The 24009-nt window shown below is 45.5% G+C and overlaps 1 protein-coding gene across 2 annotated transcripts in view; it reads left to right on the plus strand.

Moving 5' to 3' along the window:
• The window catches only part of LOC147663710 (bestrophin-2a-like), an 84713-nt gene that overhangs the window by 37724 nt on the left and 22980 nt on the right, over positions 1-24009 (plus strand). The gene's annotated exons all lie outside the window — the stretch shown is intronic.

Genomic DNA, 24009 nt, shown 5'->3' on the forward strand with positions numbered 1-24009 from the left:
GCCTAGGCTCTTTACCACCTCTCTGATTGGCTCCTTCCATTCTTCCACAAATGCACTCCTTTTGGGCAGTTTTTTTTCTCTTATGAAGCACTCTTTGAGAGTGCATGTGTTTTCCAACAGTTCACCTCATATGTTTCTTGCCCCCGTTCTCCGTGTCACTCTAAAGCACTGTATACTTCTGCCCCCCCCCCCCTGTGCTCCATGTTACTGTCTTGTACGTGTGCTTCTGTTCCCCTCAGCCAGTGTCTGCATTGGGCTCTCACTCATGAGCTTCTTTGGCCCACTGCTCTCTTAATTAATTTGTAGATTCATATAGCACAGTTTATTACTGTTCAGGGTATCTAGGCGCTGTCCATAGGCATGGGGACATTAAATGATTTGCCCAGAATTACAGGATGTTGAGCTGATACCAAGACTCGAACCCAGATCCTAAGCTCCTGAGTTAGCAGCTCTGACGTCTCGTCCCATACATAAGGTTCTCCCCACATTGCTTTAAATCCTTCCCACATGCCTTCCTGTTAAAATGTTGCTAAACCTTTTCTTTTTAATCTAATCTACCAATCTATTTCTAGGGCACTGCAGCTAATCACACGTGTTATTTGAAATGAGCATAGTTCCCTGAAGCAGCACCGCAGTGTAGGAGCTGCTGGACAGTCTCCAGAAGCTACACATTACTGAAAAACACCAGCTGCTGCCTCTGGCAGTGCTTGTTGCATAGCAGTGAGCATTTTCATACCATAATGTCTTTTTAGGTGGAGCCTAGGCAGCGCATGCGTTGCAAGCTGTGTTCAGTACGTGGGCATTAATTCCGCCCCCTCGCTGGCGATTCGTTCAAATGTGGGTTGTTCATAAAAGCTTGCTTTTGTTTGGTTTATGGCCTTGATTTGTCCCACATTTTCAGGTCTTGCTCCTCACAAGTAGTAGTGTCCTATTTCATGTATCCTTTCTTTAAAGGTTTTTACCTTTTTGTATTTGCGCATTTTTATTTTTGTGCAGGCTGCAGCATTTTGTAAAGAATGTTCCATTTTGGTCTCTTTTTAGTTACGTAACCCTAGGCAAGATGTACATAATGTATTGTACGCTAATGCCACTGTTTTGACTAACACATAGTATAGTGTGCACTTTTTGTAGATAAAATCCTTTTTTCGTTTATTTAAAACCACTTTCACGCCCTAATTTAAAGCCTTTCAGCCGATGACAAACATTTTGTGGGCGTTCGGGTGGGGAGTCAAAAAGATTGGCTGACACAGGCGCTCTAGGAAGTGAAGGTTTTATTATTTTATAAAGTCTTCGTTTCTGTACAGGCACTCTGTAGAAAGGGAGGGGGGGGATCAGTCTCCTTCGTGGTGGTTCTTCCCGCTCCGGGCCGCCGTTCCCACTGCCTCCTGGGAGTTGTAGGCCGTCTTTCCGCTGTCTCGATGCTCTTTCGATACCGGCAAAGAAGAAAAAAAAAGAAGATGCCTGAGTCACTCGGACCTTCACTTCAGTGTTGCACAGGAAAAAGGGGTGAGGACAACACACGTGCACTTCACAGCCCAGAACGAGTGAAGGGACCCAGTGAGGAAGGGGGTGGGTTGTGTGAAGAGGGAATTGCGTGTGTCATCAGGGTGGCTTGCTCCTTCTAATGCCCGCCCACCCGCTGAATCTTGACCGTACCTGGTCAAGCCACACTTCAGGAGAAGTGTGGCTGGGCGTTGCGCCGTCCCGTTGGCCTCCTGGCTTGTAGATGTAGCCGCCGTCCCGGTCGCTCTCCTTCTCGGCCGCCGGCGCCTCTCCCGTTGCTTCCTCCGAACTCCTCTCCTCCTGTTGGATCACCACCTCCGTCCTTCTCCGACCTTCGCCTTCGTTCTCCGCCTCCGTCCACCTCCGATCTTCCCCGTCGTACTCCGCCTCCGTCCTCCTCCGATCTTCCCCTCTGTACTCCGCCTCCGTCCTCCTCCGATCTTCCTCTTCGATCACGTCCCAATCCGCTTCGCTCTCTCTCCACTCTCGCCACCCACCAGTCTCCTTCTCCTCCTCCAGGTGTCTCGAACACCTGCGTGGATTCTGGGATCGGTTTTACCTCCGCGCAGAAGGGGTGTCCCGACTCCGGCTCCGCCCCCTTAAAGGTGCAGGGATACAATGACTCCAAGCCGGGCCGGCAACCGATGACGTCAGGTGTATTCCAGGTCTCCGTGTGCTGCATAAAAGAAGAGACACATTAATAGGCAGGCCAGGGGGCCCCGCATCCGGGTCCCCCACGTCACACATTTGTTAACTCTTCAGATTTTGTAAACATGGCCACCGTTTCATCATGTTTATATTTGCACACTCCATTTTGGTCACATGAATGTTCCTTTATTTTGGGGTTTGTTCAACATGTACGCAGTACTCTTATTCCTGATGCAATATTTTACTTGAAGTTATTTTTTTCTTTTCTGTTTGTGTACTCTTATTTATGCGTTCAACAACAAGTTAGGGAGGGTCTAAGGGCAAGTTTACCGACCGACCAGATATAAGCCCCGGACTCAATACACAACAACAAATAATATCTGGGGGTCAAAGAGAGGTCAGTAAGTCAAGCAAGAAGGACCACTATACCAAATGCATGCAAAACAGTATCAGTGAGAAACAATAGTTAGTGAACGGTCAAGTCAAGACTCAAGAGTATATGGAGAAAAATGTATTGTTCCCATCAGAAGCCACACTGTACCGCCCTTGTTGTCATCATTTGGGATCTCCTTACCCAGGAGACACGACGGCCGGTAAGTAGTTACCGTGACCGAGATGTGATGTGAGTGCAGAACAGAAGGGTATGATAGTGGCTAATGAAAAAAGCAGTGTCTGGTGATTGGAGTGAAAAAGTGAAGGGTAATAATAAAATTAGGTGAGTTGGGTGGAAACAGAGAAATTTATTAATATCCCCCAATCCCTAAGATTAAAAGGCAGGTGTGGGTGCAGGTTTTAAATAATAACCGCACTTATTGGTGGTCGACATGTTTCTGCATTTACAAGAATGGAGTTTCTAATGCATTCTTCAGGACCTAAAAGATACACTACTGCTTTGTAAATAGAAATAAGATAAATAATGAAAAGATATCACCTGGACATCCAGGCGTACTCAACCGTATACTGTTAGTGCATAGTGGTAAGGGATCCAACATGTAAAACAAACAGACAAACAAACAAAGAAACAAATAGGACACTTAATGTTATTCACATTGTTTCTGTTTGTAATCATAATGGCAATGCAATATGTGCACTCATACTAGGACATAGTCTCAAGTATACACTCACCCGTGTATGTAGGCTGAGAGGCTTCACCCCACCTGGCTGCAGCGCAGGTAAAAGGAGCACCGCTCTGGGGATAATCATATAGTATTTACAGAGCGGTTTATCATGTGACACAAGACAGAACAAAGTAAAAATAGAGTATACTTCGAGACAAGAGGTGGTCTGGACCTCTTGTAAATCAAGTGGTGACAGACTTCTGGGCATGCCCGCCGTAATCTATCATGGTCAGTGAGGACGAACACCAAATGTTTGTATATTCAGAGTCTCTCGCGTTATGCTTAAGAGCGAGAGCATAGCCTGGCTGAGCGCAGAGACCGGCATAAAAATGATGAGTTTGCTCTAATGGTATGCCCCAAGGCTGAGCTCATTTAGAAAGACAGTGAGGATTTTATAGTACAGAGTACCGCTGCAGAGTACACAATTATGCGATCACAGAAACGAGCGTGGAAATAATGAATCGCTCTAATGGTATGCTCTAGGCTGAGTTCATTTAGAGTATTTTGTAGTACAAAGTACCGCTGTAGAGTACGCAGTTATGGAGAGCTCTTAAACAAGGAAGCCGCTCCGTATAAACATTACTTGTTAAATGCCAACACTTGGTTGTGGTAAGCTTGCGATCAAGGAGAGCTATTAAACATGGAAAACGCTCCGTGTAGACGTTGTTTGTTAAATGAAAGCCCACACGTTGTTATGGTGCTTCGAAATCAGTGCGATGATCGCAGAACTTTGTATCATGAAAACGGAGTAGCCATTAGCGGCGTGTGTTTCTCCGTATGCGCGTTTAGGAAAAAGGAGAATATACCACGCGCATTAAGAAAGCAGTGCGCACAGACAGCGTTCACTCACCTTTCCGTCGGTGTCTCCGGGCAGTCTTCAGTACTGCTCGGGGGGGCACCGATCACGGAACAAGATGATGTTTTTTATAATCGTGAGTCATCCCCAGGCGTCACGTGACAAGGGCAGTCACGTGGTGCTGGGGATTCTGGGAGATGTAGTTCGCTACCCGTTTATGCCTGTGATTAAGGGCAAAAATTGTTTCAGAAAAGTGTTGGAACATACTCTAGGCTGCACAACAAAGTGTAGTTAAAAAGTATATATATGTTGTTGAGTGTGTGGCAGCTCAAAACACACTCTATGGTATTTAAGATCACATTCTCCACGGCAGTAGTGTCAGAGTGTACACATACTGGAACGTGGCTGCTGGACAACTTTCCGCAAGGTATTAACGGATGGTGTATAATGACACTATACAGGGCAACATTCAAAGGGACATCCAGGGTATGGGCTCATTAAGGCCCTCCTTGTCGCTGTTGAAGCGGTATACCCATTTTTGTTCAATTTTGAACAAAAAACGGCTGACATCCGCACATGAGTCAGGAATGTTTGGTTGCTCAAGGACTGTCCAGTAGAAATCTTCAGGACCATGACCCTTCTCCAGAAAGTGTGCAGTGAGACGGGTGGCTTGTTTCCGACAACGCACTGTGCTTTTGTGTTCTTGGATGCGTGTCCGTATCTTTCTGGTTGTCATGCCGACATACTGTAATAGGCATGGACATTTGATCAGGTAAATTAAATTACTGCTGTTGCAGTTCGTAAAGTTGCTTTGTATCCATGGGCGGTTGGTGCCGATGTCAATCTCAGTGGACTTGTTGGTCTGGGGACAGACGGTACAAGTCCCACACGGATGGTGTCCAACCACAGGTGGTAGGTCCCATAGGGTACCCACTTGCCTCACCTCCTTATTACGTGGGCGTGTGTGGACCAGTTGATCTTTTAAATTCGGTCCTCTCTTGTAGGCAAACATGGGCTGGGGGATGTCGTCACCTCCGGTTTTGAGGATAGACCAGTGTTTCCTTATGATTTTTTGCAACTGGTTTGATCGACTGTTAAAGGTGTTGACGAAAGCAATACGATCCGTTTTCTCTTTTGGAGGGTGGACTTCGAGTAGGGCCTCCCTGTTGTTATTTGAAGCCCTCTTTTTTGACCGGCGGATGATTTTCTTGGGATAGTGTTTCTCCTTCAATTGAGCCTCCAAATTCCTTGAGTGGACCTCAAAAGATTCCTTGCTAGAGCAATTCCTCTGCACCCTGAGAAACTGACCAAAAGGTAGGTTGTCTCTCAGGGCTCGCGGATGGCAGCTATCATATCGCAATAGTGCGTTCTTGGCCATAGGTTTGCGATATAGCTCTGATTCAATGCCAGTGGGAGTGGCATGCAGCCTTAGGTCCAGGAAAGCCAGGGATGTTCTACTGTATTCAATGGTGAACTTAAGATATGTGTTCTTGTCGTTCAGCCAACTGTGGAATGACATAAGATTTTCTTCCGTGCCACGCCACACCACCAGGATGTCATCAATATAGCGTTTCCATACATATATCGATGGTAGGTATGGATTGGTGGTTACTAGGACATCTTGTTGCTCAAAGTTGTGAACGTACAAGTTCGCCAGGCTCGGCGCGAAAACACTGCCCATGCTGGTCCCGGACGTTTGCAAGTAGAATGTATCCTCAAAGCGAAAGTAGTTTTCCTTCATAGCAATTTCTGCTAGGTGCATGATGAAGGGTGTTGGAGTGATAGATTGGTGGTTGTTCTGCTCCAAAAGTGTGCCCACTACTTCTAAGGTCTCAGTTTGAGGGATCGATGTGTAAAGGGACTCTACATCGAACGATACTAAGATGTCAGTTTCGATGTTATATTGTATCGTTGGAAGGAGTCTTAGGACATCTTTGGTGTCTTGGAGAAATGTGGGCATTGCTTTAACCATTGGGTTAAGAAAGTAGTCGACAAAGGTCGAGAGTGGTTCTAATACAGACCCAATGCCTGATATAATAGGCCTACCCGGTGGTGGTCTTAGTGGTTTATGCACTTTGGGGAGACAGTAAAAGTATGGGATCGTAGGGTGTTTGGTGACCAGATACTGTCCTTCTTGTGATGTTATCCATCCCTCACTAGTAGCTTCCTCTACCAAGGCGCTTATTTTCGTTTGTAGTCCTTCTGTTGGATCCGATCTCAGCGGTAGATAGGATTTCCGGTCACTTAGGTGCCGGAGGCATTCATTTCTATATGTCTCGGTATCTAAGATCACGGTGGCTCCGCCTTTGTCGGCCGGCTTGATGGTAATTTTATCGTTGGAAGTTAGTGAGCGCAAGGCTTGCTGTTCGTCCCTGGATAGATTCATGAAGGGCTTGACCTCTCTTCTGTAGAGGTTTGTGACGTCATTCTCCACAGCTGCTTCAAAAGTCAGAACCTTAGGTGGTAAGGTGGCACTTGGTGGATTAAACAAGGAGGGTCTCTTCAATCCAGTGTTGTTGTCTCTGGTGATAGTTTCCAAGTTGGTCGATTTAGCGAAGAAATAGTGCAATCTTATTTTCCTAAACAGCTGAGATAGTTCAATTTGAGCCAGGAAAGGATCACCTTTTTGGGTTGCTACGAATCCCAGGCCTTTGTTCAAGAGGCGCTCTTCGTTGGTAGAGAGTGTATGTGAGCTGAGGTTGATCACGATGCCGTCTGATTGCTTGTTCCCGCAGTGTCTTGGGGGACTTTCTTCCCGCTGCGTAGATCCATCCTCGATTGTTGTGGGGTATTCGTATCCGTGTTCCAATGAACTTGTTGTGGCACTGCTCCTTGTCTCCTCCTGCCTCTGCTTCGTCTCTGGCCAAACCCTAAAAAAGGAAACGACCCCGGGCCTTGTTGCATTTGTGGTGGGCAGAAGGGCGGACTCTTTTGAGGAGGGCAGTTTGGTCCCATCATCCAAGGGTTGATAGGCCACCATGGTTGGAAGTTGTTAAAGTTCTGCGGTTGATTTCTCCAATTTCTCCTGTTCCCACGACCCCTAGGGGCTTGGTTAGAGGGTCCAGTTTGTGATGTGTCTGAATCACTGGAGGTCCCATCTGAACTAGAGGTGCCATACGTGGAGCCACCCTTTTTGCCACCTCGATTGAATGTGGGCGCTGTATAAGTGTCGCTAGTGTATGGGTACACTTTCTCCATTGAAAATCTCGCTAAGTCTTTTTTAAACTTTTCTAATTTCGTAGATAAGATAGACTCCTTGAAATCTTTGTTACTTTTGTCCCCCTCAGGGACAGGATGACACGGACAAAAGTAACAAAGATTTCAAGGAGTCGATCTTATCTACGAAATTAGAAAAGTTTAAAAAAGACTTAGCGAGATTTTCAATGGAGAAAGTGTACCCATACACTAGCGACACTTATACAGCGCCCACATTCAATCGAGGTGGCAAAAAGGGTGGCTCCACGTATGGCACCTCTAGTTCAGATGGGACCTCCAGTGATTCAGACACATCACAAACTGGACCCTCTAACCAAGCCCCTAGGGGTCGTGGGAACAGGAGAAATTGGAGAAATCAACCGCAGAACTTTAACAACTTCCAACCATGGTGGCCTATCAACCCTTGGATGATGGGACCAAACTGCCCTCCTCAAATGGGTCCGCCCTTCTGCCCACCACAAATGCAACAAGGCCCGGGGTCGTTTCCTTTTTTAGGGTTTGGCCAGAGACGAGGCAGAGGCAGGAGGAGACAAGGAGCAGTGCCACAACAAGTTCATTGGAACACGGATACGAATACCCTACAACAATCGAGGATGGATCTACGCAGCGGGAAGAAAGTCCCCCAAGACACTGCGGGAACAAGCAATCAGACGGCATCGTGATCAACCTCAGCTCACATACACTCTCTACCAACGAAGAGCGCCTCTTGAACAAAGGCCTGGGATTCGTAGCAACCCAAAAAGGTGATCCTTTCCTGGCTCAAATTGAACTATCTCAGCTGTTTAGGAAAATAAGATTGCACTATTTCTTCGCTAAATCGACCAACTTGGAAACTATCACCAGAGACAACAACACTGGATTGAAGAGACCCTCCTCGTTTAATCCACCAAGTGCCACCTTACCACCTAAGGTTCTGACTTTTGAAGCAGCTGTGGAGAATGACGTCACAAACCTCTACAGAAGAGAGGTCAAGCCCTTCATGAATCTATCCAGGGACGAACAGCAAGCCTTGCGCTCACTAACTTCCAACGATAAAATTACCATCAAGCCGGCCGACAAAGGCGGAGCCACCGTGATCTTAGATACCGAGACATATAGAAATGAATGCCTCCGGCAACTAAGTGACCGGAAATCCTATCTACCGCTGAGATCGGATCCAACAGAAGGACTACAAACGAAAATAAGCGCCTTGGTAGAGGAAGCTACTAGTGAGGGATGGATAACATCACAAGAAGGACAGTATCTGGTCACCAAACACCCTACGATCCCATACTTTTACGGTCTCCCCAGAGTGCATAAACCACTAAGACCACCACCGGGTAGGCCTATTATATCAGGCATTGGGTCTGTATTAGAACCACTCTCGACCTTTGTCGACTACTTTCTTAACCCAATGGTTAAAGCAATGCCCACATTTCTCCAAGACACCAAAGATGTCCTAAGACTCCTTCCAACGATACAATATAACATCGAAACTGACATCTTAGTATCGTTCGATGTAGAGTCCCTTTACACATCGATCCCTCAAACTGAGACCTTAGAAGTAGTGGGCACACTTTTGGAGCAGAACAACCACCAATCTATCACTCCAACACCCTTCATCATGCACCTAGCAGAAATTGCTATGAAGGAAAACTACTTTCGCTTTGAGGATACATTCTACTTGCAAACGTCCGGGACCAGCATGGGCAGTGTTTTCGCGCCGAGCCTGGCGAACTTGTACGTTCACAACTTTGAGCAACAAGATGTCCTAGTAACCACCAATCCATACCTACCATCGATATATGTATGGAAACGCTATATTGATGACATCCTGGTGGTGTGGCGTGGCACGGAAGAAAATCTTATGTCATTCCACAGTTGGCTGAACGACAAGAACACATATCTCAAGTTCACCATTGAATACAGTAGAACATCCCTGGCTTTCCTGGACCTAAGGCTGCATGCCACTCCCACTGGCATTGAATCGGAGCTATATCGCAAACCTATGGCCAAGAACGCACTATTGCGATATGATAGCTGCCATCCGCGAGCCCTGAGAGACAACCTACCTTTTGGTCAGTTTCTCAGGGTGCAGAGGAATTGCTCTAGCAAGGAATCTTTTGAGGTCCACTCAAGGAATTTGGAGGCTCAATTGAAGGAGAAACACTATCCCAAGAAAATCATCCGCCGGTCAAAAAAGAGGGCTTCAAATAACAACAGGGAGGCCCTACTCGAAGTCCACCCTCCAAAAGAGAAAACGGATCGTATTGCTTTCGTCAACACCTTTAACAGTCGATCAAACCAGTTGCAAAAAATCATAAGGAAACACTGGTCTATCCTCAAAACCGGAGGTGACGACATCCCCCAGCCCATGTTTGCCTACAAGAGAGGACCGAATTTAAAAGATCAACTGGTCCACACACGCCCACGTAATAAGGAGGTGAGGCAAGTGGGTACCCTATGGGACCTACCACCTGTGGTTGGACACCATCCGTGTGGGACTTGTACCGTCTGTCCCCAGACCAACAAGTCCACTGAGATTGACATCGGCACCAACCGCCCATGGATACAAAGCAAGTTTACGAACTGCAACAGCAGTAATTTAATTTACCTGATCAAATGTCCATGCCTATTACAGTATGTCGGCATGACAACCAGAAAGATACGGACACGCATCCAAGAACACAAAAGCACAGTGCGTTGTCGGAAACAAGCCACCCGTCTCACTGCACACTTTCTGGAGAAGGGTCATGGTCCTGAAGATTTCTACTGGACAGTCCTTGAGCAACCAAACATTCCTGACTCATGTGCGGATGTCAGCCGTTTTTTGTTCAAAATTGAACAAAAATGGGTATACCGCTTCAACAGCGACAAGGAGGGCCTTAATGAGCCCATACCCTGGATGTCCCTTTGAATGTTGCCCTGTATAGTGTCATTATACACCATCCGTTAATACCTTGCGGAAAGTTGTCCAGCAGCCACGTTCCAGTATGTGTACACTCTGACACTACTGCCGTGGAGAATGTGATCTTAAATACCATAGAGTGTGTTTTGAGCTGCCACACACTCAACAACATATATATACTTTTTAACTACACTTTGTTGTGCAGCCTAGAGTATGTTCCAACACTTTTCTGAAACAATTTTTGCCCTTAATCACAGGCATAAACGGGTAGCGAACTACATCTCCCAGAATCCCCAGCACCACGTGACTGCCCTTGTCACGTGACGCCTGGGGATGACTCACGATTATACAAAACATCATCTTGTTCCGTGATCGGTGCCCCCCCGAGCAGTACTGAAGACTGCCCGGAGACACCGACGGAAAGGTGAGTGAACGCTGTCTGTGCGCACTGCTTTCTTAATGCGCGTGGTATATTCTCCTTTTTCCTAAACGCGCATACGGAGAAACACACGCCGCTAATGGCTACTCCGTTTTCATGATACAAAGTTCTGCGATCATCGCACTGATTTCGAAGCACCATAACAACGTGTGGGCTTTCATTTAACAAACAACGTCTACACGGAGCGTTTTCCATGTTTAATAGCTCTCCTTGATCGCAAGCTTACCACAACCAAGTGTTGGCATTTAACAAGTAATGTTTATACGGAGCGGCTTCCTTGTTTAAGAGCTCTCCATAACTGCGTACTCTACAGCGGTACTTTGTACTACAAAATACTCTAAATGAACTCAGCCTAGAGCATACCATTAGAGCGATTCATTATTTCCACGCTCGTTTCTGTGATCGCATAATTGTGTACTCTGCAGCGGTACTCTGTACTATAAAATCCTCACTGTCTTTCTAAATGAGCTCAGCCTTGGGGCATACCATTAGAGCAAACTCATCATTTTTATGCCGGTCTCTGCGCTCAGCCAGGCTATTCTCTCGCTCTTAAGCATAACGCGAGAGACTCTGAATATACAAACATTTGGTGTTCGTCCTCACTGACCATGATAGATTACGGCGGGCATGCCCAGAAGTCTGTCACCACTTGATTTACAAGAGGTCCAGACCACCTCTTGTCTCGAAGTATACTCTATTTTTACTTTGTTCTGTCTTGTGTCACATGATAAACCGCTCTGTAAATACTATATGATTATCCCCAGAGCGGTGCTCCTTTTACCTGCGCTGCAGCCAGGTGGGGTGAAGCCTCTCAGCCTACATACACGGGTGAGTGTATACTTGAGACTATGTCCTAGTATGAGTGCACATATTGCATTGCCATTATGATTACAAACAGAAACAATGTGAATAACATTAAGTGTCCTATTTGTTTCTTTGTTTGTTTGTCTGTTTGTTTTACATGTTGGATCCCTTACCACTATGCACTAACAGTATACGGTTGAGTACGCCTGGATGTCCAGGTGATATCTTTTCATTATTTATCTTATTTCTATTTACAAAGCAGTAGTGTATCTTTTAGGTCCTGAAGAATGCATTAGAAACTCCATTCTTGTAAATGCAGAAACATGTCGACCACCAATAAGTGCGGTTATTATTTAAAACCTGCACCCACACCTGCCTTTTAATCTTAGGGATTGGGGGATATTAATAAATTTCTCTGTTTCCACCCAACTCACCTAATTTTATTATTACCCTTCACTTTTTCACTCCAATCACCAGACACTGCTTTTTTCATTAGCCACTATCATACCCTTCTGTTCTGCACTCACATCACATCTCGGTCACGGTAACTACTTACCGGCCGTCGTGTCTCCTGGGTAAGGAGATCCCAAATGATGACAACAAGGGCGGTACAGTGTGGCTTCTGATGGGAACAATACATTTTTCTCCATATACTCTTGAGTCTTGACTTGACCGTTCACTAACTATTGTTTCTCACTGATACTGTTTTGCATGCAATTGGTATAGTGGTCCTTCTTGCTTGACTTACTGACCTCTCTTTGACCCCCAGATATTATTTGTTGTTGTGTACTCTTATTTATGAGCAGGCTTGATGGATTTTGCACAGGACTCAGAATGAGCTCCATTCTGTATTCCTTCTGTGTAATAATGTCACAAAACACTAGTATTTGCGCCTATTGGGGCGGGGAATGGCCCTTTACATGACTCAGGGCATTCTAAGTCCTCTTAATAGTGCTGCTAGCTGCTACTCTTGTCCTGGCAGTAATTCCTCATTCTAAGTCCTCTAGAGAGTGCTGCTTCTCTGGTCCCAGTTGTAATTCCTCATTCATAGTCCTCTAGACAGTGCTGCGGCTGCTTCTCTGGTCTCCTCAGTAACTGCGCCATTCTAAGTCCTCTAGGCAATGCTGAAGCTGTGTCTCTCGTCCCAGTGTTAATTTCCCATTCTCAAGTCCTCTAGACAGTGCTGCGTTGTCTCTCTGGTCCCAGTGGTAATTCCTCATTCTTAGTCCTATAGGCAGTGCTGTTAGCTGCTACTCTGGTCCCATTCCTCATTCTAAGTCCTCTAGACAGTGCTGCTAGCTGCTTCTCTGGTTTCATCAATAAATCCTCATTCTAAGTCTTCTAGGCAGTATCGCAGATGTGTCTCTGATCACAGAGATAATTCCTGATTCTTAATCCTCTAGGCAGTGCTGCCAGCTGCTTCTCTGGTCCCATTGGTAATTCCTCATTCGAAGTCCTCTAGGCAGTCCTGTAGCTAGCTAGCTAGCTCTCTCTCTCTCTCTTTCTCTCTTTCTCTCTTTCTCTCTTTCTCTCTTTCTCTCTTTCTCTCTTTCTCTCTTTCTCTCTTTCTCTCTTTCTCTTTTTCTCTTTTTCTCTCTTTCTCTTTTTCTCTCTCTCTTTTTCTCTCTTTTTCTCTCTCTCTTTTTCTCTCTCTCTTTTTCTCTCTCTCTTTTTCTCTCTCTCTTTTTCTCTCTCTCTTTTTCTCTCTCTTTCTCTCTCTCTCTTTCTCTCTCTCTCTTTCTCTCTCTCTCTTTCTCTCTCTCTCTTTCTCTCTCTCTCTTTCTCTCTCTTTCTCTCTCTTTCTCTCTCTCTTTCTCTCTCTCTTTCTCTCTCTCTTTCTCTCTCTCTCTTCTCTCTCTCTTTCTCTCTCTCTTTCTCTCTCTCTTTCTCTCTCTCTTTCTCTCTCTCTCTTTCTCTCTCTCTCTTTCTCTCTTTCTTTCTCTCTTTCTTCCCAGTGGCAATTCCTCTTTCTTAGTCCTCTAGACTCCTCTAGTACAAAGAAAATATAATTTACAACTTCAATAGCTGTAACTTTCACAAACCCGAGACCAATTGCATTGCAAGTGCTTGTTTGACATTGTTGGCGGAATACTCGAGTGATTGGTTACTTGTTGATGGTTTTAAGCGGACAACATATGCTTTTTCATTTGAGGCAATCTTTTTTTACTATCTGGTTCCCTCTGCTGCAATTCGACCTCCTCTGTGGGGGGAGTTCTATTTTGAAAGGAGCCAAAAGGGTGTCATGGCCTTCTCAGACGCTGATCCAAGCAAAGCTCTTCCTGCAGAGTGCAGCCCAGATTAGAAAGAGAGTTCATTGGTTGGCTGAAAACATTAAATTATTAAGACGTGACCATTGCCCTGTCTGGCAGGCCACATAAACACACTCCTGCAGGGGCTGCTTCTAACAAGCATTTTCAATGCAATAGGTCTCGTATTTGCAAGAGTTTGTGGTATTAGCATTGAAATGTACAATGTTTTTTATTTGTGTTTTGAAAACCTGCAAGCTGTGCATAAACACGCACTTTGTACTTATAGTCGTTGCTTAGGAGCAGCAGGGCTAGCAGTAACTGCGCCTCTTTTACTGCCAGCCTTGCTTTTTGTAAACCAAGACTAAAACTAGCACTTGCTAACCAAACAGAAGCAAGGGACTGAGTGATGCTGAAGCCAACCAATGGTAAACAATGGGTGGGCTGTAAGCCCACTGTAAGGTAACAAAGTGTCTTACAAGTGAGAGCACATGCGCTGGCTCTGGCAAGACTTAGACATGAAATGTGTTTATAATTTTGCAATATCCTCAATGGAAAAAAAAGTCAAATGTACGGAAGACTGTTCAATGAAAAGGTTATGGTTTGGATTGCTCCATGAAAGTGGACTTGTTTGCAGCGTATTCCAATCATTAAAATACTTACAATGGCACATCTGGAGCAAAGACCCTTAATAGATGGTGCAAATGGCCAAACATGTCCACTAACAGAAAGATGCATCATTGTGTTTCTCCAATGTATAAGTGAAAATAAGGAAAAAATAATAAGATAAAAAGGAAAAAAAAAGAACTCATTTGGATTAAGAGTTTTGATGCCCACATATATAACCAAATAAACGTCCTACTGGCTTTTTAATGCACTTTTTAAACTGGCAGCCAGCATCTGTTTTCTAAGGTCCATAAATTTACAAAGGAACCAGTAGACTAGTGTTTAACACCACTAATCTACAGATGATGTGGAGCCAAAGGGATCCTTTTCAAATTCCATATGCCAGACCCACACCCCAACATCAATGTGAAAAGCACAAGCTGTGGCTTCAAATAAAAGGTCCATGTCACCTAAAGTAAAGCATCTCCCTTCAGATCGGCTTATTCAGCGTGTGAACTACAACTCAGCTGATACGTTTGGAAATCACCCAGGAATCGTTGTTTCAGCCAACAAAAATAAACAAAATTTACTAAGCAGCAACTATGCGCTAGCTTTCTAGTCTGTCAGTTTTGGTTAGTTGGTTAATCTTGCTTCCCTTTTCTGCTTGAGTTCAGTAACCGCCTAGAGGCAAACAGGGAACATTGTGTACATTTCGATCAGACTGCTAAACGATAGGAACTCTAAACACTCGCACATCAGAAGAGACTTCAACACACACACAATTTTGTGCCTACAATAATTAACATTACCCCAAGATCGCATGACTCTAAGAAAAGCAGATCAGGGAGAGTCTCTGTGTGTGTTTTTGAAAAGCAGGTGGCTGGGGCAATCTACAGCATTAGAAATTGTGAGCCAAGTCGGAGCGCAGCGTATTCACCACAATGCCATCATACAACAATTAGTAAGTAAGTAATAGCTTTATTTCGATATAATTCATATCATAAAAAGCAATACATGTATATTAAAAAACAGTAAAAACCAGTGCAAAAACAAGACATGCATGTTAAAAGGCAGTAAACAAGTGCATAGGTAGTAACATACAATTCAAACAGCAAAATACATGGAAGTTGCATAAAAACAATCTAAGATACATATCAAGCAATATATGAAAGCCTATTAGATCTAATGCGCCATGCCCAGCCTAAGAATTTCGCCAGTCCACTTGCAAACAGGGGCAACAATTAGCAACTTGGGGTAAATTCTAATTAAATTTCTAATTAAATAAGCTGGCCGAGCTGTATAGTTTGATGTGCTGCCGAAGGGAGCCGTACTGAGCTCTCCTTCATAGGCACCAACTTCAACATATCTCTCCTGATTGCTCTACACAGCTGTATTGACCTATGCATCTTGTTAACCACCATCATTGCATGTCAATATCATTTCAGAGGCAGCACTGGGTGAGCCAGAGACATAAAAAGTGGCAGCTCAACAACCTCTCCCCCCTCCCCACTGTCCCTCCTCGTGGCGAGTAGAGTTTGACTCAACTTACAGAGTCGACACAGAGACCAGCTGACACCTGAAACAGGTCAACCATAGAAAGACAACATTTTTAAGAGAATGTGGCCTGATTAAAAAAGCAAAATGCCTCAACTGTTTGAAACAGATCCTTTATATTCCACCCAAAAAAAATGATGTATGTTCGGAGTTGAATAAATCTATTATGTTCACATTGCACAGGAAGGGTCAGGTTCTATAAGCAAATAACTATAAAATAAAGTCAGCACTGGAAACAGTTTAACACTTCGGAGGAAGATATGTCTTACTGAAAGTCGAAATTCAAAAGTAAATGGCATCTACTTTAAAGAATCAAGTGAGCTTTGGGGAGTGAGGGTGCTCGGATTTCCAGATGGCACAGGAAAAAAATACTGCAATGCCACTGGTCTCGTATTACTGAGAGTTTCAGCTATTGACGTTGCTAATATTAATGCAACGCCAATAGCTCAAACTTTAAATAATGCGAGACCCATTGCATTGCAAATGGATCGCGGCACTCGCGCTTTAGCACCTGCGTTTTAGCTTAAGGTGTTTAAACCTAAAGAGCGGGTGCCACCACTGTAAGAAAAGTAAATAGAAAAAAAGGTATGCAGCCACTTCACAATTAACAAAAAAAAGGTGTAGCCGCCATTATATCAGCTAAGGTGTGCTGCGCTGGTTACATTGTATTTTTAAAAAGTTGGGGAAGAGCGCGACCTGCCTGTTACAGCAGGCAGGAGCAAGGCATTTAAGAAAATAGTGCTGCGAGGCTACAGCTAAAAAGTTTCGAGTAGCAACACATGTAACAGGGGGTGTCCTCATGGGAGGTTACAAGAAGAGAAACTGTGGTACTAAGGAGCAACTACTTAGCCTCTTGCCCAATGAAAAGCCACCATTTACAAAAGAGAGTGACAGGAGCCAATTCAAAAGATGGCAGGAAGTGGGCTGAGCTTCATGCCCATATTCTGAATACCAAAATACACAAGATGATGGACGGAATGTTGCACAATGGCAAAACATTCCCCCCTCAGTCACAGATCTGGGTTTAATCCATCGTTATTTTGCTCACCAAGCCACCCCAATTCAGACAAGGCCATATGCAAATCAGTCTTGACCCTGCGCCTTATGGGAACAGTCCAGACCGAACTGCCAAGCCATGTCTTACCTGGACCGGAATCAAGCATCCTAGGACCGGTTTCTGGCTATCAGCCGCCTTCAGCCAGGATAGCTTGACTCCAGTGGCGTAGTGAGCATGGGACCCACGTCTGGGCATACCCTTCCCACATAGGGCGTATAGCAAAACACACAGGAGGGGGGGGCACCTGCAACCATCAGCTCAAATGGAGTCTGTAAACTGGCGAAAAAACAATGCTCACTGCCGAGCACCCTGTTGCAAACACATGATTTGCAGACACATGCAGGAGCCAGCCCTTCAGAGCAAGGGGCCTCTGTAATATTAGTGCACGTTAAATAACTGATAATGAATACTGCCTCCTACCCTTGCTTATTTAACCTCATAAATCTCCCTAGAAACTGGCATATTTATGCACACTGTTAACCGGGCACATTTCCACGCCTTTCAATAATGTCTATCTGTAGATACGTCCATTTATGTATGTCAGTCTATTCTCTTTTTCTCTGGCTCCCTCTCCAAACATCATTCTGCAGTCTACTTGAACCACATTTTACAAACTAATGACTATAGTTATTTAACGTGATGAGTTGCTGTGCAGTCTGTCACATTCATTTATAGTTATACTCGTGCTTAATATACAGAGGAATAGTTATGTAGCCTTGCGGTAAAGCATATTTTATATTATTCTGAATGGTCATTACATAAAACAAAGTACTCTGCCAGGAATACTTCTTTTATAAATCTATCCATACTAATTTAATAAAGCTACTCCTACTGAAACAGTTGTGTCCCAGTATTTCTGTAGCATAGTATTAATAATTCAGCAAATGGTGGACGTACAAAATGATGTAGGCAGCAGGTGGACGTACAAAATGATGTAGGCAGCAGTGTCAACAAGCTTTTTTGGGCCAAAAGGTGGTGCAGCAAAGACCACAGACCAGCTTGTTAGTGTGAAAAAGGCCGTTTTATTGAAGACAGGTGCACCTTACAAAGAATGTCCTTGGCCTGTGCCATACAAAACTAAACCTCACTAAACATTTTCCTCCTGCCTTACCCCCACTCCCTCACCTAAAGTTTTCCCTTTGCAACCATTTATAAACCCCCAAATCAGTCCTCCTTGCTGCCCCGTTAAACTTGTAACTTCTTATTACCTAACATAACTATCTATGTAACCTTCCTATGCTACTTCCCCTTCCTGCGTGCTCCAGGAGTGACATTTTCCAACCAATAAACTGTAACTGTAAACAGATCTGGCAACTATTACCCAGAAAAAACACCACTCCGAAAATTCTGGCACCAGACTTTTCTGACCCCGCCCCCCCAACTAGGTACCCTGTTGTTTTGGATATCTGCATATGTCCAAAGCCCTGTCTAAAACCTCCTTAATCTGTATTATATACAACTCCTGTCCTTAACTGGACAAATGCACCCTATCTTCTCTGAAAAAATACACCGCACCATACCTCCGCTCCGAATGTTCCACTCTCCCAATGCCTTCCCTGTCACAAAATATTTGCATGTCCCGGTTGATCTTTCTCCTGGCCTTATCTATCGCTGCTGGCCTCTCCACCCCCCCCCCCCCAAATGCCTCCTGGGTATGAACTCCGACCAGATAACATAACAACCTGACCACTGCTGCTTAATCTCCAAGAGATCCCTCTTCATTTGCTTTAACAGCGCCAAACCTTTACAGTGAACCAGGTCATTCTTCCTCAAATGAATAATCAACATGTCTGGACAAATCCCACCTTTGACCTACCTGTTTAACGTTGGAAACAACTCGAGCCATCTCATACCCCCTTACCATTCCAATAACACTGAAACAACAACAACAGTCTAAATCCAAATATTTCCCTTTCGTAAACTCATACCGTTCTGCCCATATGACAAGAGTGTCCTACGATGAAGATGGATAATTCCGCCGCAGAAGGCCCTGCAACCACACCTGAAAAGACACATATATGAGGAAGGAAATGAACATCAAGCGTCCCCTTCACCAACGCCCCGCAGCCGAATGTAGGATTTAAAGCAATCCGACTTCCAACGCCCTAACCGCATAATTGCTTCCCTCCCCCATCTTCTCTTAGCTGCGTCATGGTTTCCCCTATGTGGAATGAATGTGTCCCAAACTGGCTAGTATCTTTCCCCAAGCATTGGAGGGCTCGCCTCAGGACCCAAAGCAGCTGAGACACCGACACGCTGCTGCCCTAGTTACGCTGATACTCCCCCCCAAGTCCCTGGACACACTGTCTTGTCCACTACCGGTCCCATGACCGCCCCACTGGTCTGTTTTGAATTGCTTGAGCTGCACTGCCACCGTGTCGACCCGCAAGACCACTTCTCCCCACTGAACCCCCTGTGCCCCCCTAGCACCCAGCAGCTCAGAAACCCAAAAAGCCCCAAAGTACATCCAAGACATTAACGTGAAAAACAAAACCACTTCTTCTGCATTGCGGCATATTTGCGGGATAAGCCGTATCAAGCCGGCCAGTATACCGACCCTGTCATTCTCTGCTGAGGTCTGCCACCCCTCTCTCATGCCCAACTTTCCAGTAATCTACTGCCTAATTCCCCCTCTAAAGGCGCATAACCCCACCACAATTTTCCCATGACAGCTATGGCCGACAACTTGCCTGCTATTATTACTCTAGGCAAACCTTTGCCAATCATGGACAAAATGAACTACACTACCTGCTCCTCCTTTTACCCAGTGCTGTCCAACCGTATGACCCTTTGTCTCCTACATATCACATCCATGCTGGAACCGGCGTCCTGCCCTTGTCCGCCTCTGTGGCTTGCCCATGGAACCTCTGCCACTGTGAACAAGACAATGCGTCTGCAATGTCATTGTCCACTCCTGGCAGATGTCTGGCCTGAAACAAGATATCATGCTCCAAACATCTCAGCACAAAAACCCTCATCAACTTGAGAACGTGGGCATCCCTGGCTGATTGTCTGTTCACCACCTGAACTACCAACATATTGTCCACTTTAAAGATCACCTTCTTGTGTGCAGAATCCCTAGCCCATACTGTCATGGCCACTACCAGTGGAAAGAGCTCTAGAAAGGCAATACTACCCCCCCCCCTCATTCTTCCAGTGTGGTAGCCATTCTTCTGTGCACCACCTCCCTTGCCAGTAGAGCCCAAAGCCTCCTGCCCCTGCCGCATCTGACGAGATCGTGACATCCCATTTCAATTCTTCTGGGGTTGCCATAGGGATGCCGTTGAAATGTTCCAGAAAGGTGCGCCACATGCACAAGTCCTCCTTAATTCCGGCCGACAGGCACATATGATGGTGCCGCATTGTCAGACCTGCCAAAGACATCCCCAGCCTTCTGCAAAAAGTTTGCCCTGCTCCCAGCACCCTGCACACAAAATGTAGGTGTCCTAGCAAGACCTGTACCTCCCTGACTGTCGCCTTCTTTTTGGCCAGCAAACCGTCAATCAACATCAGCATGTGCAATTTTTTGTCCATCGGCAAATGGGCTTCCATTGCCCACTAATCCATTTCAATACTCAGAAATGACAACACTGTACCCTCAGCTCAAATCCAGCCCAAGTGTAGCCCAACAAGCCCAATTGGGCTTTGGTTACACCCTTGACCCAAAAATCCCCGGGAGAGGCAGACTTCCTGTTGGTCGGCCGCCCCCCCAAAGCCCGATTTCTTTCCCCCATGTTGCAAAGCATGGTTGAAAAACACTGGCAAAAGCAAGTAGGTTGCAAAGGCAAGACATACTGATGTTGTTAATTCTTGTTAATCCGTGCAATTCTGCTTCTGCCAAAGGGATGGCAGTACTGGGTTCAGAAATCCTATAGATCCTCAACAGTTTTGTGGGGCTCTCATACCCCCACCAGCTGGGGCTTTACTTGTTGAGTTGCACAGAGAATGGGCTGCAGATAGCCCTAGCAAGCAGTTACCCTGGGCAGACCACTTTGGTAAAGTTAGTAATGTAGCAGTGGTTCTAAAACAGACATTTCTGTGAAATTCGTACTAAACCTCTAAGTACACCATAGTTATATTTCCATTGAGTAGTACAGTGCCACAAGCACCTGTGGTCCTAGGCAGAAAATGAACCCAATTACCCAATCTGGATTTATAGATCGCAGCTAATCACACGATATGGTATCCAGGTGTGTGTAGGTAGGCCCTGGAGGCTTATTGGAATGGCCAGGTTTTGAGGGCCATTCGGAATTCCGGAAGGAGTTTATGGTCCGGAGGTGCTTGAGTAGGCCGTTCCAGGTCTTTGTAGCGATCTGGGGGAAGGAGAGTCCTACACTTCTGCTTTGGTAGATGCTAGAGTATGGGCAAGTGAAAGGGATGCGAAGCGCAGTCTTCCAGATGGTTGGTGCAAGTTCAGGTGTTAATTAATGTAGGCAAGGCCTCGGTTGAGTGTATCCTTATATGCATGGGTCAGCAGCTTGAATTGGCATCTCTTCTGTATGGGGAGCCAGTGGAGTTTCTTGAGGCGGGGTGTGATGTGGGTTCGTCAGCGAGGGCGTAGGATGATTCTGGCTGCAGCGTTCTGTATGGTCTGAAGTCTCTGTACAGGTGTGCGGTGATTCCTACATAGAGGAGATTGCCATAGTCCAGTTGACTGGTGATGAGTGCTTGTGTCACAGTGCATCTTGTGTGTAGGGGTAGCCACTTGAAGATCTTATTTAGCATACGCAGAGTGAGGAAACAGGTGCAGGATACTGCGTTGATCTGTGATTTCATTGTGAACTTATCAGTGATAATTCTGAGGGTTCTGGTGTGGTTGGAAGGAGTGGGCCATAGGGCTGATAACCACCAGGAATCGTTTCATGTGTTGCTGCTGTTGGACAAGATCAGTTTTTCTGACTTGTCTGTGTTCAGCTTCAGGCAGTTGTTCATCCACTCAGCAACATGTGTCATGCATCTGAGGAAGTTGGTTCTGATGGGGGTGGGGTCGGTGAGTGAGAGGATGAGTTTGGTGTCGTCTGCGTAGAAAATTATTTTGAGACTGTGGGATCTAATGATGTTGGCCAGTGGGGTCATATATGCGTTAGAGCATGGGCCTGAGGGATGCGCTCTGGGGGACAGCAAGGTGATCTCCTTGGGATCTGAGGTGAAAGGTGGATCCGGTGAAGAAAGAGGTAATCCATCTGAGTACCTCACCTTGGATGCTGATGTGGTGGAGCCTTTCGATTAGTGTGTGTTACGGTATGGTGTCGAAGGCTGTTGAGGAGGATTAAAGCTGACATTTCTCCTCGGTCGAGGAGGGTTTGGATGTTATCGGTGGTTGTGATCAGGACGGTTTCGGTGCTGTGATTGCTGAGGAAGTCAAAATGGGAGGCGTCGAAAAGCTGGTTTTGCTCCAGGAGTGTCATGAGTCGATTATTGATTATCTTTTTCAGTACTTTCGCTGGGAATGGGAGCAGGGAGATTGGTTGGAAGTTTTTGAGTTTTCTGGGGGTCGGCGGAGGCACCAAAACAAAATTAGCCCTTGTTTGCAAATCGAATAATAAAAATGAAAAAAGTGGCCCATATTTGAACTTGTACAGACACGCTTTATAGATGTTTTACAAGATGTGGGCGACCCTAGCTTTTATGCTTACTGCAGGCAATATTTGTGGGAACCACAGGGAAATCACAAAACGGGCCCAAGATAGCCAACAAACTGTCTCGTAGGCTGGCCTGTCAATTACCCTTCTGGTACCCATACAGTGCCCTGCTGGCAGTCCAATCCTGGCCTCAAAAACGGTGTTTCTAGCTTTGTTCCTAGCCAGACCCATAAAATAAAGTGGTTTTTGAAACTCGCACAAAAGTTGTTTGCAGTGTCACGGAAAACATGACCCCTCCAACTTATGTTTTTCATCTTAAAACAATTGAGTGGTACATGTTATAAACTTGATACAGCTTACCCTTAGCACTTAAAGGCACCATTTCAGCTGTCTTGTATTTTGTTGAACACTGTCCTGCTGTCTTTACACAAAATACGAATATGCAAATTATTCTGGACCATTATCAAGTTTAAGGGAAAAACACATGCAGTAAGAACTGATTGGCATCGTGTTACTATTCCCATTAGCAAAATATCAGCATTATGGTTCCCTACAAGAAAGAAATTACAGAGAGAGCATGCAAAAAAATGGTTTCCTACAGCCGCCATCTTGAAAATGGACCAAATAAGGAACAGTCTACTCTAAAACCAAACCAAACTTTTTTCACTTACTAGAGCACTTCCCCAAAATGATTCAAATGAAGCCCACTGGTGTGCACTCAGTTTTCACATTTCAAAAAGTTATGTGCAACATTTCAGTGGTAAACGAAAATTGTGAGTGAACAGCCTAAAGTTCTATGAAATGTAATGCGAACGTTTTAAAGCACGAGGACATAAGATAAGTCTTTGTGATTTCACAACTTTAAACCTGACCAAATGTATGCTTCATCTTTCATTGAAAACACAGTTGGGGGGCAAAGTTTGCAAGCGTTCTCTCAGACATTTTACACTTTTCCCAGAGTAAGAGAAGCATCCTTTTTACAGAGGTTGCTGTCTTTCCTGCCTTATTCAAGATCATACCAATTTCTTTTTTTTATTTCAGAGTATTTTATTAAAAGTTTCTTTTATATATACAGTACAGTAGTAGCGCATGAGCAGGGCCAGACTGGGAACCAGAACCGGCCCTGGCAAAGTGCTCAGCCGGCCCCCCTTCTCCCCCCCCCCTTCCCCCCCCCCCCCCCTTTCCGGGAGGAGGGGAGGGGGAGGTGCGACCGCGCTCTGTGCCAGGGCCGGTTTTCGGACGTTTTTGTTACAGGGCCGTTTTTGCAGCATAACAGCCCTGTAACCAGAAAACGGCCCCCAGGGGCCCAAAACCGGCCCCCAACCATGCAGCCCACCGGGGGATTGCCCGGTGTCCGCAACGGCCAGTCCGGGCCTGCGCATGAGGGTGTATTACAGACACCTTTGAGGTTACATTCGGCATGGCAGCTAGCATGGCTGGACGTAGGTCACAATCGCAATCGGCTGAATGGCGTGCATTATTCTTGGTAAAACTGTTGCACCGCACCCTCCCTGAGAGAAAAGAGTAGAGTGAAGAAAGGAGGGGGCGGGGGT

This window comes from Lissotriton vulgaris, unplaced genomic scaffold (assembly GCF_964263255.1).
Source record: "Lissotriton vulgaris unplaced genomic scaffold, aLisVul1.2 SCAFFOLD_638, whole genome shotgun sequence".
In the NCBI taxonomy this organism is placed as follows: Eukaryota; Metazoa; Chordata; class Amphibia; order Caudata; family Salamandridae; genus Lissotriton; species Lissotriton vulgaris.